Genomic DNA, 16558 nt, shown 5'->3' with positions numbered 1-16558 from the left:
TCAGTCCTGTGTGCTTGATCTAAAGTTGACTTTGACCGCAACCCACGTTAAACCAGCAGTTGGTACAACGCTGCATGAAGTTACAACAGTCCCCCTGCTAGCTTATGCTTACAAATGGACCGTGTGCCATCGTGGTCGCACAGACGGACACACCGCGCTGCTCTGCTCGCTAAGCTAACTAAGCTTTGGGAAACAAAAGAAAAAGCCCGATACTGGTTATGTTCAGAGCGTTCTCACTCCCGAGGCGTAACATGTCGACGTTTTGTCACGTCCCGCGGCGTTCCTGAGGAACGCGAAAGGAGACCTTCGGCGTTCTTATGGTACGCGGCGGGTTATGGCTGGAATCCAGTGCAATGACGCTCCCGCGGGAGTAGACGTTCCAGCCCTGTATTCCAGCCCTAAACCTAACCTTATCCCTAGCCCTGACCATAACCTTATTCCTGACCTTAACCAGGACTTTAATGATGTTAAATAGCGTGTTTCTAAGCGATTTGAAGAATAAGAGCGAACATGTGTAGGTTCAGTCCAGACGGTTCTCATATTTCCTCTTTTTCCGAGGTCGTCATTTAGGAACGTGGTGGGTAGCCGAAAACGTAATATGGTGACGATTTGTCACCTAGCGTAAAATGTTACGCTTTGGGAGTGAGAACGGGTTGTTATGTTACACTGGCAGCATGAAGTCAGTGCATTATATTGAATCATTATCATCTGTTAGCTATCCGTCTGTCTCAGCGTGTTAGCCCTGCGACAGACTGGCAACCTGTCCACAGTGTCCCTCGCCTCTCACCCTGAGACAGCTCGGATAGGCTCCAGCCACCCCCCCTCTTCTTCTCATTTCTTTCTTCTTTTAACCCTTCCAGAAGGATAACTCTTCCACACTAGGGATGGGTACCGGTATCCGGTGCCATGATGGCACCGGTTCTGACATAAACGGTAGTAACCAGACCGAAAAGCAGCGCACATTGCTTTATTTCGGTGCTTTTTTTCCTGAGACGTCACACACTTTGAATTCTAGCCAATCATTTTACGTTTCCGAGGATAGTAGGCGGGGCCAGGTACGTACGTTCTTTTAGAGCAGAGCTACAGATTAAAAATGCCCAAGGCGAAGCGGTCAAAGTCTGGCTGTACTTCACAGCAAAAGATGCAAACTCAGCAGCAACAAGTGCTTTAAGCTGATACTGTGATACTGTCAAAGGAGGTAACACCAAGAATCCGATGAAACACCTGGAGACGTATAGCGTTTTTTTTAAAAGCCGAAAAATGCGCCGTATTTGATAGCTTGCTGCGAGACCTCACACTGTGCACATCTACTGCGGGTGTGGTGCCTGTTATCGAGTTAGCAACATCCCCCAGAAACACGAAGAGGAGAGTCCTGGCCCCTAGCCCTGCCAGTGTAGCAGAAATGATGAGGATGATGATGCAGCAGCAGCCGTTCTTCTCTGCGTGAGTAGCTTCATGTTGTTCGTGTGTAATTTACGTTGAGTAGGCTAACCACGTTATTACATTAATGCATGTAAGGTGAACTAGCAAACATCATCATAGCTACATGCGGCTGTCTTCTTGTTTGATGGCAGATACTCCCTTCACCCTGGCCAAAAAGGCTAAAATGACCAAAGAAAAAGTGGAAAACAGTTAAACATGAGAGGTTTTTGGACAAAGTTTGTGTTTTTTCCATTGTTTAAGCACTGCTTCCAGCCAACAGTGATACCATATATGCCCCATAGCTGCAGAAAAGGCTAACATTGTTATCTTTTTACAAAAACCAGCTGAACATGAGAGGTTTTTGGACCAATTTTGTGTTCTCCATTCTTTAAGCACCGGCACTGTTTCAAAAGTACCGATTTGGCACCGGTATCGGATAAAACCTAAACGATACCCACCCCTACTCTTCACTGTCATTGACCTACATCAGTCATCAGGTTGGTTTAAACAGAATCACAAAGACAGGAACGACAGTTGGTGGAGTCAGGTGAGGCTCGCTCATTGCATCCTTTGTATCCTCAACAGGACATTTTATAATAAGAACACTTGGAGGGAAAGTTGTTCAAGCAACAGTGTGTGGCGGCCGAACACATCAGCAGCCATCGTAGCCTGGAACATTTCTGTGTTACCAGACTTGTTGTTGTTGTTGTTGTTGTTGTTGTGAGAACACTAATATCCAACTCGGTAAATCGGACATTAAAAACATTTGCAACAAAACAACAAAATAAAAAATGAATGTTCCAGATTCTTAAAATGCCTACATTTTTTATTTGTGCCAACACATTTACTTATTTTACTTTTAGGATTTATGCAGTGTTTTGATCCTAAACTCGTGGTATATCTCACCAGAAGTGGAACATTAGTAAAACAATGTAAAGCTCTTACTAAAGAACTAACTTCAATAAGCAAACGAAGAGACGTTCAAAGGAGTCGACTAAAGCTAACCCGAGTCCTCCTGTGGAAACTAAATGTTGGATCGATCTGGAGTCTGGAGCACGATTGTGGATGTGGAGCTTCCTGCTTGAAATAGCAACTAGAGATGCCAATTTGATTTTCCCAACACCGCTCAAAGTTCATGTGTGAAATTAGTTTTCTCTTAAATTTGTTATCTGTTGCTCTCTTTAGTAAAAACAGCTCCCCGAAAACTGACTTGAATACAGTCACAGTGCAACTGTAAAACCCCCAAATCTCAAACTGAGCCAAAGCACCTGGGCTGTAGGATATCATCATTCCCACTATCATGTACTTTGCATCTGAAGACAGAGTTTTAGCTGCATGTGACACTGAGACCTAATAAAGGAAATACACTAAACACGTTACTTTTTATTTTAAAGTTCATAGCAGCTCAAATGTTAAAACAAGTATGAGGGACTATTCACCCACAGGGAGGAAGGATACTGTGCAGCGTCCGTGGCACTAGTTTTGAATCTCTGGGTGAGGCTGTAAAATTTGTGTTTCTGAGCTCAACTTTAAACAACCTCTTCTTTTTGTTTTCCTTTTTTTTGCTCAATGTTGGTTCATAATCCTTCCCTCCAGCCCTCCTGTTTCTCTACAACTAAACCTCAGTTACATAAACCTACTGAATCTGTTGTTGTGTGTGGAAACTGTGGGTGCAGAGGGCGGGGCATCTTACTGCCAACGGCCACCCCAGGAATGCAGCCCCACAGTGGGTCTGGACCACAGCCAGCCATGTGGCCTCCCAGTGTCACTGAAACACAAAGAGGAAAAAAGAGGAACTTTGAGTGCGTTTTTATTTATCGTAGGACAACAACGTGTTGGGAGTACACGCCGAGGTCGTCTAATACTGCACGCGTTGAGTCTTTCTTCTTCTCTTTAACGATAGAAACCGCGGCGTTGTGGTGCGTCTGGCTCACAATCCTTTGATGAACACAAACACAGTTTCAGTAATATTTAAAGAATCCCCTCCAGCAGTGTTCGGTGGTAAAAGGGTTCATGCAGATGCAATGACAGACTTCTCTCTGCCATACCTGACATAAAGAGGTTTAGCTAACACTACCTGACACCTACTGTTAATCCTATTTCAAATTGCACTCTCAACCATGAAATCCACTCACAAGAGGTAAAAAATACACAGCGATGCAGTGCAGAGGTGTTACAAAGATAATCTTTCCCCTGCCACTTTTCTCCACTGGCTTTAAAGCAACAGAGCAGATACAATTAAACCATGGGCAGGTCTTCTGGGTGAGAAACGGGGGGTGGGGGCTCCTTGTGAAATTAGGCTATGCAGCAAATCAAAGGGGAATGTTATCATACTGCGAGGCAGCCAGACATGTGGCAGACACCGTTTCCTTGGTTTTTAAACCAAAGCTTAATTTGCACCAAAGCTTCCTGATGCTGGCTGCGGAAAGTTAATCATACAAACTCTTCCAGGTGTTGCGGTCTTGTTGACCCAGCGCTGATCCCAGAGCGGAGGCACGAGTCTGGACGGAGCTCATTCAGCACGACTGTCCTGACTGAGGGTTCGTGAGCTGCAGTAACAAAACCAGCAGGTCCTCCAACTAAAGCAGCCGAGGCTGATGTTGAAGCTTATTGCAAACTGGCAGATGAGAGGCCGAAAACACACACTGCATAATTTCCATTACTGGACAGTTTGGGCTGATAGTAGCAAAGTCATCTGGGTTATCTTGACAAAAGCTCTAAAGGTTTCGTTTCTAACAGCGTGCTGGCTGTGGTACTGCTATCGAACTAATGAAAGACTGTCTCCGGTTGCTGTGCGCAGGGTCCAGCATTAGTGGAACTTGACCCAAATTCTTAATCGATGAACTTCCACTTGAACGTTTATATTTAATTATCTTTTCAAAGAATATTATTAAGCATATCTACCTCTGCATTACACAGATTTAAGGAATATGACTTTAAACAAATAAAGACCCAAAAAATAAAGAGAGAGTAACTTTGTAGTGCCGCTGACTGCAGTCAACGAGGAGGTCGGAGGCTGACAACAAGGCTGTAAAGGAGAGGGGTAGACAGTGCGGGAGGCCGGCTGTGACAGGGATGGGAGGGTGGGTGTCACCAGGTACGATTCCCCCTGTCTCGGTGCATCTCAAGAGTTTCGCCTGGCTGATCAGGGACGACAGGAATGCTGCTCCTACCCTTCAGTCAGCTGTCACAAGAGGTCACGGAAGAAGACAGAGCATGCGAGTCACACACTGCACAGGTCAGACGCATGCGGGCTACATGCGTCGGCATTCAGCAGTGCGCGCTCACGCCGCATGTGAAGTTCGACAGCAGCTCTGGAACTGGGAACAGGCGTGGGCTGGCAGGAAGTGATGTGCTGCTCAGTTTAATTTCTCCATCATTTCGATTATTTTGGCAGTCACTGGTGAAGTCTGGGGACTGAAAATAGAGGAACAAAAATACAACAACTTGGATTAGAGAGGGAAAAAAGGAGGGAGTTCAGAGGGTCGTATATCATTAAGCAATTGAGAAAGTTAATTAGGCAGCTCTGATAATTATTGCCATGGCAACCTGCGTGCACTCATGCAGATTTGATTAACGAGGTGCCATTTATGCGTACTGGCTAGACGGCGAGGCCTGCAAAGAGCTTGAGAGACCCCTATAGGTGGAAGATGTAACGTGTGCTTTATTCACAGCCTCATTGTGATCCTACACTTCAGCCAGCACTTCTTTACTGGCTCCTAATGTCTCGTTCCAGTGAGAGCAGAAAGGTTTCCCAGTAAGAATAAATGATATTTCCACAGATGGACGGGAGTGTTGAAGAAAAGAGTAAAGAAAAGATGCGTTTTGCATCTAAAGAAGTGCGTTGGTGTGGGTGTGTTGTATTCTAGTACACATGTTGCCCTCTAGTGGAGTACAGCAACACTCCTGAGCACACACCTTGCACTGAAAGCTGTCTGCAGCCTTGCTTTGCAGTCTGGTGCAGGGATGCTTCATTATGCAGTGGGGACAGTTACTAATGGCTGTTAAGATAACAGAATGCAGCAGCAATAAACCCAAAGAGCATCCGAAACGAGAGCTGAGCCAATTTCAAAGACAGGAGCTGTCATCAGTCAGAGCATGAATCAGAGAACAGATAGGTGCTCACGATCTTCAGAGCATAGTTTCATCAACATGACGCACAAGACATGCTATCAAAATCAGTTAGCTAAAAAATTAATAAATAAAAACTTAATTAGCACCCTCACCATAGATGGCACCAGCATGCAGACAAAAGCAAATACATGAAAGTAAAGTAAGCTCAGTGGGAGATTTCTCCAGGGACACGCTAATCCTCCTCCACATCATTTCACACACAGCCAAGTGAGAGGTATGGATTATAGTTTATTATACAAATATCAAGCACAGATGCATTTTAATGACAGTCATATCAATTACAGCCTCTCGCTCTAAAGTGTTTCATAAATCTCTGACAACAGCACGTGCTCAGAAAGCCACGTCCTGGTGTAAAAATAGAAAACGGGAATAAAACATTGATTTTACTGTCATGAATACCTGTTTCTTTATCGAGCTGCTTTGAAGCCAGTCTTCACCTGCAGTTCACAGCCTTGTCACAGTCTATTACAGCTGCTGCTTGTTTCCTGGCTCGTGACATTTTCTTCCTGTTTTTATGAGTAAATCAGCTACTGACCAAATATATTTCACACCCAATGTGAAGGATCCACACACACAGGCGGATGAGGAACGATGGACACAGAAGGCAGAAAGGGACGTGATAACATACATCATTTAAATGCTTTCAAAGTCGTTATTAGAGCTACAACATTTCTCTATCAAATCAATATGTTTTTGTGTTTCTACACCACAATATTAAATACTAATGTAATAGACTATTATTGGTTATTGTTAGATGCTGCGTTTTTGGACATACTGCCTGATACAGGCTCATTTACCACAATCAGCCTGCTGATAAGACGTTTTGGTGCAGCCAGAGCAAAAACCAGAGTTAAAACATCAAAAACCACAAAAAGATACTGACGTGTCACTGAAAGTTTCCTCATCATCAAGATTATCTGTTGTGGTGGTGAAGACAGAAAAAGTTACTGTCAGTCTATGTTTCTGTCCTCGCCTGTGTTCACAAACTCATAGTGACCAAGTGGGCCAAGAGATAACATGAGCTATCGACTCCACATCGAAAAGGAGCGAGGTGAGATGGTTAGACGTCTGTGCACTGAATCATATCTGTTATTAACCTCTGTCTCTCTTCCACAGCATGTCTTTATCCTGTCTTCCTTCTCTCACCCCAACCAATCACAGCAGATGGCCCCGCCCCTCCCTGAGCCTGGTTCTGCTGGAGGTTTCTTCCTGTTAAAAGGGAGTTTTTCCTTCCCACTGTCGCCAAAGTGCTGCTCACAGGGGGTCATATGATTGTTGGGCTTTTCTCTGTTGTATTATTGTAGGGTCTGTATAAATTAAATTGAATGGGTTAAGATGGTTCAGGCATCTGACCAGAACGCCTCCTGAGCACCTCCCAGTCAAGGGTTTTTGGGAACTTCCTATCGGGAGGAGGTGTATGAGCTGGACGAGGTGGCTGGGGTGAGGGAAGTCTGGGCTTCTCTGCTCAAACTGCCCCCACGACCCAAACAAAGATAATAACCACCGTGTAGCATCACCTCTTCTTTTACAAAACATCTTTAATAATAATAATGGATTGCATTTATATAGCGCTTTTCGAGAACCTCAAAGCGCTTTACAATTCCACTATTCATTCCCTCTCACATTCACACACTGGTGGAGGCAGCTACAGTTGTAGCCACAGCTGCCCTGGGGCAGACTGACAGAAGCGAGGCTGCCATATCACGCCATCGGCCCCTCTGGCCAACACCAGTAGGCAAGTAGGGTAAAGTGTCTTGCCCAAGGACACAACGACCCGGACAGAGAGCCCAGGGATCAAACCGGCGACCTTCCGGTTACAGATGCGATTCCCAACCCCCTGAGCCACGGTCTTTGAACTGAGCAGACCAGTTCCTGGACTTTGGGGAGAGGTCAGTGTTGTCCCATAAGAGATTTTAGCTGCAGAGTCAAATGTTTTCATTTTAAACGAGCTTTAGCCCCGACAGGGTGGTGACGTTTCTGCATCATGTGTCACAGAGGGAATCTCCTTTGCACTAACCTGCATTTGTTGACTGAGCCCATGCTGTGACTTCCATGATAGATCATAGACATCCAACACTGACCTTGAGACTCCAGATTCCTGTTTCTTGGTCAAAAAGTCTCTGCTTTGACGTTTGCTTGGAGTCGTGGTCTTGTTGGTGTTTGAACCCACTGCTGATCAGATTTAGTCTAGAAGGAATTCCATGATCTGCCAGACTGGTTTGTTCAAGATACAGTTAAGTTCCACTCATTTGAACTTCACCGGTTCCAGAATCAGAATCCCATACAGTAATGTAATCTCCACATAACTGTGAATGCAGTGCAGCATCAACACATTCTCCAGGTTTTCCTGCAGACATAAAGCCAACGATGCGCACTGAAGGGTTCAGACTCGGACTCGTCCATCTTCCAGTCCATCGTTTGTCCTCTCTGGCAAAGCTGAGCTGTTTCTGGACGTTTGCAGGCCTCAGTAACGACTCTTATTCCTGCATGATCAACAAGCACCAGTCTTTTGGTACAGCTGTGGCTTAAACCTGACGCTGGCTGATGGTCTAATAAATCTGTTAAGCACTGGCTTAATGAACTAGTTCAATACTCACATTAGTGATGATGATATTTCTATTGACACTATTATTATTATTGGATGACTCTTTTCCTTTACACAGTGACGCCAGAGAGGCATAAAGTTGATATTTAAATAACATCTGGATGTGAAAATGAAGTTTGTGTTCTGACTTTCAGGACTTTACATTTGGCCTTTTAATCCAAGGAAAACTAGAAATGATGAATGCATCCACAGCTGTCAGTCTTATATTTTGTCAGCTCCCGGCAAATGAAGTTGTTCCTTTACAAAAGCACGTGGAGTTTGGGGCTGCTCGCACTCAGCACACAGATTCCCCTTTGAATCCGCACTTTTTCAACATCCTGCTGAGAACCAACAACAGCAAACAAAGACCGGTTTGACGTACCTCTAATTCAGTCTCCTCTGTGGGCAATCCCAGCAGGCCTTCAGCTCCCCTGGAGTGGTGCTAGCTTGGATCTGGGCTTTTTCCCCTAAGAGTGGAGTCTAATGGACCCTGCTGTGTGGTTCCAGGCATATTCATCCAAGGAAAGTCATGTGTGCTGTGTTATCAGCACCAACATCTAAGACCAGCTTTCATTCATGCATTTCTCCTACATCGAACTAGTTCGAATAAGCTTTGGAAACACACGTTTTTGAAGCTGACTGACATTAAGCTCCACTAAAGCTGAACTCATTTTAACCAGTCATGTGACTGGGACACTGGACCTGACTCACTGCTGTTGAGGTCTACAATGAAAACGCTCTCCTCTGATGTTTGTGGACACGAGGACAGAGTGGATGCTCTGGTGTGTATGTGTGGTCTCACACATGTCCTTCTAAGCAGTCTAAGAAGTTCCTGCAGAATAACCAGACACCTGTCACTGGGTCTGAGGACAGAGAGTTTATATCTTCTGCTTTTTGAATATTCTTTGATTTATTGTTATTCATGTTGTGTAGTCTTTGCATTTCTTGTTTCTAAGTTATTTTCTGTAGTTTCTAGGATGTGGGTTTTGTTTCTATGCCTCCCCTGTCTAGTCAACCTCGTCTCTATGTTCATGCATCTCCTGTGTCCAGACTATGTCTCCATGTCTCAGTGTCAAGTCTGAGTCTTTGTGAATGTCTCCTGTATCTTTGACAGTCTTGCGTGCTCTGTCAGTGTTTTTGCTTTTGCTTCCTGGTCTCGTTATGTGTGATTACTCCCAGCTGAGCTCTCCTCCGGTGTCCGATGCCCTCGTTATCCCTCTGTGTGTTTAAGCCCTTTGTCTGTTTCCTCCTCCGTGACATGTTCCATGTCTCAGGTTTCTAGTTTCCTCTCTGTTTAGGTTCAGTCATTGTCTTCCTTCGCTTTTGTTTGTGTTTTTGGGTCCACACTCTCTCGGCTCCACGCCGTCTGTACAACACCTTACATTTGATTCTCATCAGCATAAAGCTTTCAAAAACTTGTGTGGATGCTGTACACAGAACACAGTGTAAAGGTCTCAAACCACCATCTTTAGGTTTTACTAGGAAAATGACAAATAGTTATGGTGATTTACTGCAACATGTAAACTTACACAAAAACACAGTTTGTATTCAGGGAGCCTAAAGGGGCCGACCAGCTCTCTCCCTGTGATTCCAGCCTAAAACAAGACTCCACGCCTCCTTACTGATGTCGCAGCCTTGTTGGGACATGGTGGTCGTCCACCAACCATCCACCACGTGTGAGCATGTGAGCATTGATCAAGGGTGGTCGAACTGCAAGTCTCTGGAGGATCCTGTACCTTGATGTTCGCGGGACTCCAGAGGAACCAGCAGCTTCAAATATCTGTTTGCTGCTTAAAGGCCTTTCAGCTGCTGCTCTCTTAATGTATTTGTCTGGCAGAAACCTCCCTCATTGCTGTGACTCAGCCACAAATCTCTTAACAGTACAGTCATCACGCTGGAAGTTTTCGTGAAGGTTTTCATTCCTTGTCCAAGTCATTAGACTATTTCACGATTTTCAGCAGCAGAGATGCTTTTTCTCTCTCGTACTGTTTGGTGGTCTGCTTAATGTTTTATTTGTCACCTGTCACCCACTCGGCTCTTACGCAGAGTTTCTGTCTGAATCCTGTTCATGTGTTTCCACCACTTTGCATTTAATCATTAGTTATTATTAAACCCTCTCCCACAGTGTGTCTTTTGTCCCGTCTCTGTTAAAGGTGAGTTTTCCTTCCCACTGTCACCAAGTGCTTGCTGGTAGGGAGTCAATATTTTGATAGATCCGCCCAATTTCTCCAAATGAGTTTGCTTTGCAGATTTTCAGTCAGTTGAATCGGGTGAAGCAGGAGGCAGAGTTTACTGAAGAATGCCTGCAGAGTCTGTAACTGACTCAGAGTACAAGCCAACCAAAAAGCCCGAGTTCGCCTCATCTCAGGGTCAACAAACTCAAATCAATTTAATTCAGTTTTATTGCTGTGGTGCTAAATCACAACAAGAGTAGCCTCCAGGCACAAACTCGCAGTTATTAGCTAAGCCCGTTTCCTGCAGTAGGGTCCAGGTGATCGACCTGGCAACTAGAGAAAAACCAGACGAAGTACAACCCCGTACACTTAGAACTGCATCCTACCAGACAGATGTACTATCAGTAGTATGGGGTGGAGGAGCAGCCTGTTAGACACCTGCAGACTCCTGCAGTGAGAAGCAGTAACATAAAGACACGTGCAGAGAACCTCTCTATAAGAGCAACTGATTAATGAGTCACTGCTCAGCACCCAGCCAGGCTACAGAGGGCCAAAGTCTTAACATGTCGACACACTGGGCTCTTAGGTAGGCACATTCAGCTTTCATTGATGCAATTATTATTGAACTAATCACGGCATTAAAAAAATCTTTATTTAAGCAGGGAAAAAATTAATTGACATTAGAAAAATTCTTTTCCAAGGATGTCCTGGCTAAGATGAGAACAGCACAGTGTGCAACGTGCTAAACGAGCCAGTGTATTTAGCCATGTAGACATGAGCAAGAAAACCTGCTGAATTTCAAACTGTGGCAGTCGGCATTGATCTGTTTTGATGTTGACTCTCTGAGTCTTGGGCGGCAGAGCAGGAATTCTGACTTTCCCACACAGGCTGTGCTCCATCAGCCTCAGCATAAAAGGACCAGCTCCTGCACACAGTCTCTGTCATATGTGAACATATGTGAAGTGTGGTAAACAGGCTCCTATATGGCTCCGTGTTCCCAGCGCCTCCCTGCTGACTGAAAGAGGGCATCACTAACGCCTCATCTGTAAAAACTCACCTCCTTTCCCCAAATTTGCAGCTCACAGCCTCAGTAAACAAACGCAGTCCCCTTGGAACAGCTTCTTCTCGTCGGTGTGGAACTTCTCTGGATCATCTGGAATATCCTCACCTGCACTAAAAACCATCTCCTCTCCCTCACTGAACTTTCCCGTGGTGAGTGGCTCACCTGTGTCCTCCTCCAGGTGCTTAGCAGTCCCTACAGTTAAATCTTAAACTTGTCCCTGTTGGCTCCTCATTTGAGTCCACCTGTAACTGTTGGCACAAAATGGGGAAGAAACCTGATCTGAGTGACTTTGACTGAGGTTTGGTAACTGCTGCTGGGCAGTCTGGTCTCAGTATTTCAGAGACTGCTGACCTACTGGGATTTTCCCCATACAACCACTGTATGGGAAACTGTTTACAGAGAATAGCCCAAAAATTAAAAACATCCAATGAGTAGAAGCTCTCTGCCTGGTTGATGCCAGAGAGCTTTGATCTGACAGAAAGGCAATAATAATAATTCTTATGACCAACACACAAGGTTAAAGGTTAACATTAAACCTGAGACAGATTGGTTAATATACATATATATATATATGGACAGATAACCCATCTCACCTAAAAGTCCTTTTTTAACTGTTCGTATTTATAATCCTACCATATGATGTTTACCAGCAGGTGTCAGTGGTCACCAGTTTACTTTTTTCCATGTGGACTTTTAAAGTAAAGCCAGCTGGTTTTAAAGACTTCAAAGTCCTTACTTTCTGTTTGCTGTTGTGCCAAACACACATTTCCTTCCTGCTTTCACAACATGACTGCCTGCCATCAGGCTGGGTTGAGATATATCCGTTGACAGGAAGACAAAGACACGATGCATGCCGGGGCACCTTTTCTTGCAGTTTGAATGTGCTTCCCTCAGTCAGTCTACACCGACCTGTAAATGTGATGGATTGCCTTGAAGTTGATTCAGGGTGGAGAGATGAATCCAAATTACTGCGGCAACCTACTGACTTCATAAACAAACAGCTGGACTCGACTACCATGAACTTTCAGAAAAAAGACACGAAAAGAGACTTGAGTGCCTGACATTTCTTTACTTGACACTGCAAATATAATTAAATGATGCAAGTTTTCGCCTAACTTTTAGGTTTATACTTATACTTGGTTCAACTATGATGTTTGCATGAAGCTGCATGTTATACAAAGCAATGCATGTATTTAGTTTACGTCTATATTTTCAAGCTGAATCATCCCAAGATTAAAAAGACTGAACTAAATCACATCACCAAACTCCAACAGCCTAAATGCAAGAAAACCTTAATAAAGCTTCATTAGATAAACTCTGACAAAACTTTGCAGGATTAAGAATTATTGATATTATAACCACAGACTGTATGAAAGGTGAGCATCATAACACCATCTTAGTTTGGATACAAGACCCTGAGGACGCTACAATCATAAAGCAGCTGATTTTAGACTGACTGAGGTTCCAGATGAAAATAAAGTTATCAGATGCATAACTCCTAACCCCTTTACCTGGACCACATGAGGAAGAAGGTGAAGTGAAAGTATCTGTGCTCTTATGCCGAGTCCCAGTCACAGGCGAATTCTCGGGCTTGGCTTCTGTGGTCAGACCAGAGTAAAGGAGCACATCTTCCTCACACGGCGTTTAGAGTCAGACGTGATGCTTCTAATCCTGCCAACAGTCTGTATCATAACAGTCTCATGTCGTTTGTTCCCTTCTTCTGTCACTTACCTTGAATCCACATTGATAAAATGTTGCAACCACCTGGACGATCACTGACGCACCAGCAGGAGCCACAAAACCGTGTTTCAGAATAAAAAGCACCACTGAAGCAAAACCACATTCAGTTTGGTTTAAACTTTAAACGAGTTCATTTTTATTAAAAATCCATTGGTTCAACAGTGATTGACAGCTGTTGTTTCACATGTGAAACTCAACTCAGTTTCTTCAAAGTATCTTACAATGACATGAAAGCAAGAACTGTGCGTACAGATGAGTGAGAGCAGGAAAACTGAAACGAGCGCAGCCCTGATCCAGGACTCGCAGTGCTGACTTCAGTCACCGAGCGGCATGCACGATTCGTTTTGAGAAAGGTTAAACTGGCAGGTTTCCATTCCAGCCAAAATGCCCACTTCTTTCCACGAGTACAAAAGATAGCAGCATAGACCAGCTGTGTGTGCTGAGGCCAGCGTTTTAATGTTAGACCAGCCTCAAGTTGCCCACTCTGTGATACCAGCACACTGAAAATGACTACATGTTGAAATCACAGGTCAGAACCTGAAAGCTTCCAATTAAAGTTTACAAAGACCAAGAAAAGATGTGAAAGATTTTAGATCTAAATCTTTGGAGTATCCAACCTGGAGCTCTGCCACTTCCTGTGCTGCGGGACAAGCGGACTCCATAAACCTTGTGTCTGCTCTGTATTCATGTTCGTTGTTTTATTAAACTACATTTTGTCATTTTTCCAGGATGAACTCATCCTCAAAAACTTATGTTAAAGGCAGCTGGCATGATTGGTGTGAGGGGCATTTCTATATCCACACATGGAAAGTATAGCAGCTGAAATCCCACTGAGCAGCTTCCCCCGTTATCCAACCCACAACAGGACAGCACAGACGATAGCAAAGGTCAGGACCTGTTACTGCTGTGGTTCTGTTGAACTGTGACGTGTTTTATCAAACTGATTCAGGACGCACCGAGACTGGATTACGATCTAGAGTTAGCATTAGCAGCGAATTAGCCGCTCGGGTTTAAGCACAGCGTGGAGCTACGTGAGCTGTGCTGACAGCGACTCCACCTGGGCTCGCATTATAACGAGCTCTAAACACTCCACCACTGTTGGATTTATAGCAAGTGCTCTGCTCTGTTAGACAAGACGAAAGTCAGCTCTGTGATTACGCCATTATTGGAACTTGTCCCTTTAGGGTTGGGGGGTGGGGACCTCCAGGCCTGGAGGGCCGGTGTCCTGCAGATTTAGAGCTCACCCTGGGTCAACACACCTGAATCACATGAGTTCATTAGCAGGCCTCTGGAGAACTTCAGGACATGTTGAGGAGGTCGTTTAGCCGTTCAAACCAGCTGTGTTGGATCAAGGACATCTTAAACCTGCAGGACACCGGCCCTCCAGGCCTGGAGTTGCCACATCTGCTTTAGGGGGATGCTAGAAAGTTGTAAACGGGGAAACCGTCAGTCCCTCTACCATCGATCCGACGCTCTGTATGTGTTAGCAGCACTGAGCACAAGTCTCTCTCACTGTCTGGTGAGCTTTTTTAAGCCCACTCAGTAACGGACATGTCTGAGACTTCGAAGCAGTGCTTGGTATGAGCATCGTTGTCCAAAGGTTCGAAACAAAAAGAAGCTGTTACGGTTTCTCTCCTTTATTATTTACTCCCCTTGTGCCAGGGGAACGTTTGGATTCTCCAGCGCTTCACTGTTTTTGAATGAGAAAAATAAAATTCAATCACAATGGATGAAACTGAATCTCATATACAAGGCTCTGCGCCATCACGCGAGCCTCAGTTTCATCGGCCGTTTGGCCAGCGGCCGTCGACGAGGCGTTCAGCACGAGTGCACCCCTGCTGAACGTGACTGTTGACCATTTACCTGGTAGCAGACAAACGGAGGACTGAGCTGACCCGTGTTGTATTTCAGCTTTTGCTTACACAAAACCACAAACAACAGGCCAATGACGTACATACATTATCACTAGCACACCAACTGTATTAACCTGTAAGTATATCACATCTTTTCAATGATTGAAGGAAAGCAGTGCTGAATCAAGAGCTGAAGGAAAACTGAAGTCATCACAGCAAATTTACATGTCAAACCAATCCAGCTCTTGAAAACAGAGCACACTCAGTCACATGTACATAAACCTGTACAGTATTTACACATGTGCAAAGGAAATGAACATCAAAAATCAAAGGTGAGTAACCCAGACCAAGCATTAGTTTGGCAAACGCCTCTGTCGACCAGAAACGACTCCCTAAACATCCACATATGAGAGACAAGCAAAGGAAACGTCGTCCGAGTATTGTAATACTGATTTCTGTGGTATTGCTGGTTGTACCAAAAGCGCTGCAGGCTCACGAGACGCTGTGCATCTCAACCACATACTCTGCCAATGAGGTGTTTGAGTGCAATATCAGTGAGGTCACTCTAGTGTCAAAATGACGGCAAGGCCGATGTCATCCGCACGATGCCAGTGAATAAAGCTATCAGAGCTAAAAGCATGGGGGAAATGAATGAGGGGGGGGGGTCTGCCACAGTTACAGAGCTGTGAGCTAACAAAGACATTGTATGTTTGTGAGTTTTCACTGTTTTCATTTAAAATGTGTCAAAGTACACACATTATGTATAACCTGAAAGGCAAAAGGGTCCCAGGCATGATCCTGTGCCAAGCGCTGCAGCTTAATAGGCTTAGAATTAGCCTGTCAGGAGCATGAAGAGCAGGATTACTGTAAGAGCCAGAGGAAAGGAGGCAGTGACACAGTGAGAGCAGATCAGGTTAAACACATACAAAACACAAGAGCTTTACACGTCAACGAAAACAGAGAAGATCCTCTGGAGGATGGAGAGTGCTGATGCTCTTCCTCTCGCCTTTCCTGAAGATGAGCTGCAGCGTGCATAACTAACAACAGCCTGGAAAACAAATACCTGCGTGGTTATCAGCCTGCAGCACACACTGCAGGAGGTCGTCACGAACCGTGTTAACTGTAAGTGCTTTGCTCCACTCGTCCCTTTTACACATCAGGTGTGAGCATGTGTGAATACTTGTGTCAGCACTCTTAAACAGCCTAACTGGACATTATTGGTTTTTCTACCCAACACTGAGTCTGACTGCACCACAGCTCAGATTCCTGTCTTTGTGAAGGATCATTCGGATTTATTATTCCATTATTCCTACTGGGTGTGATGCACGCTGAACAATGATCATATTAAAGTAAGAACAACAGTAATCGCTCTCATTAGTGGTGTCCCAATAATCCAACTCCTTAATCACAAAGTCGCCTTTATGAGGGTAAAACTCGAGGCCAGAGCCTCTATGATTACAGGCTGGAACAGATCAGGGCTTCGCCTGTGACAACTATTTAATAAAGAAGCACTAAGGGGATTTCCCAACTCTCTGAGATTGAAAACATTTGTATCACGGTGTTATTTCATGGTGGTTTTAAGGTGTAT

At 44.7% G+C, this 16558-nt stretch overlaps 1 long non-coding RNA gene across 1 annotated transcript; it reads right to left on the bottom strand.

The window, feature by feature from the left end:
- Positions 1 to 13229: 13229 nt before the first annotated feature.
- On the bottom strand, positions 13230 to 14974 carry LOC145423403 (uncharacterized). The gene is made up of 2 exons (XR_013904457.1): positions 14507 to 14974; positions 13230 to 14326 (listed from the first exon to the last, which is right to left on the bottom strand). It is a non-coding gene; the product is annotated as an uncharacterized LOC145423403 (long non-coding RNA).
- Between the last annotated feature and the right edge of the window lie 1584 nt (positions 14975 to 16558).

This window comes from Astatotilapia calliptera, chromosome 22 (assembly GCF_964374335.1).
Source record: "Astatotilapia calliptera chromosome 22, fAstCal68.1, whole genome shotgun sequence".
NCBI classification, from domain to species: domain Eukaryota; kingdom Metazoa; phylum Chordata; class Actinopteri; order Cichliformes; family Cichlidae; genus Astatotilapia; species Astatotilapia calliptera.
This window is presented reverse-complemented; position numbering and strand designations above follow the sequence as displayed.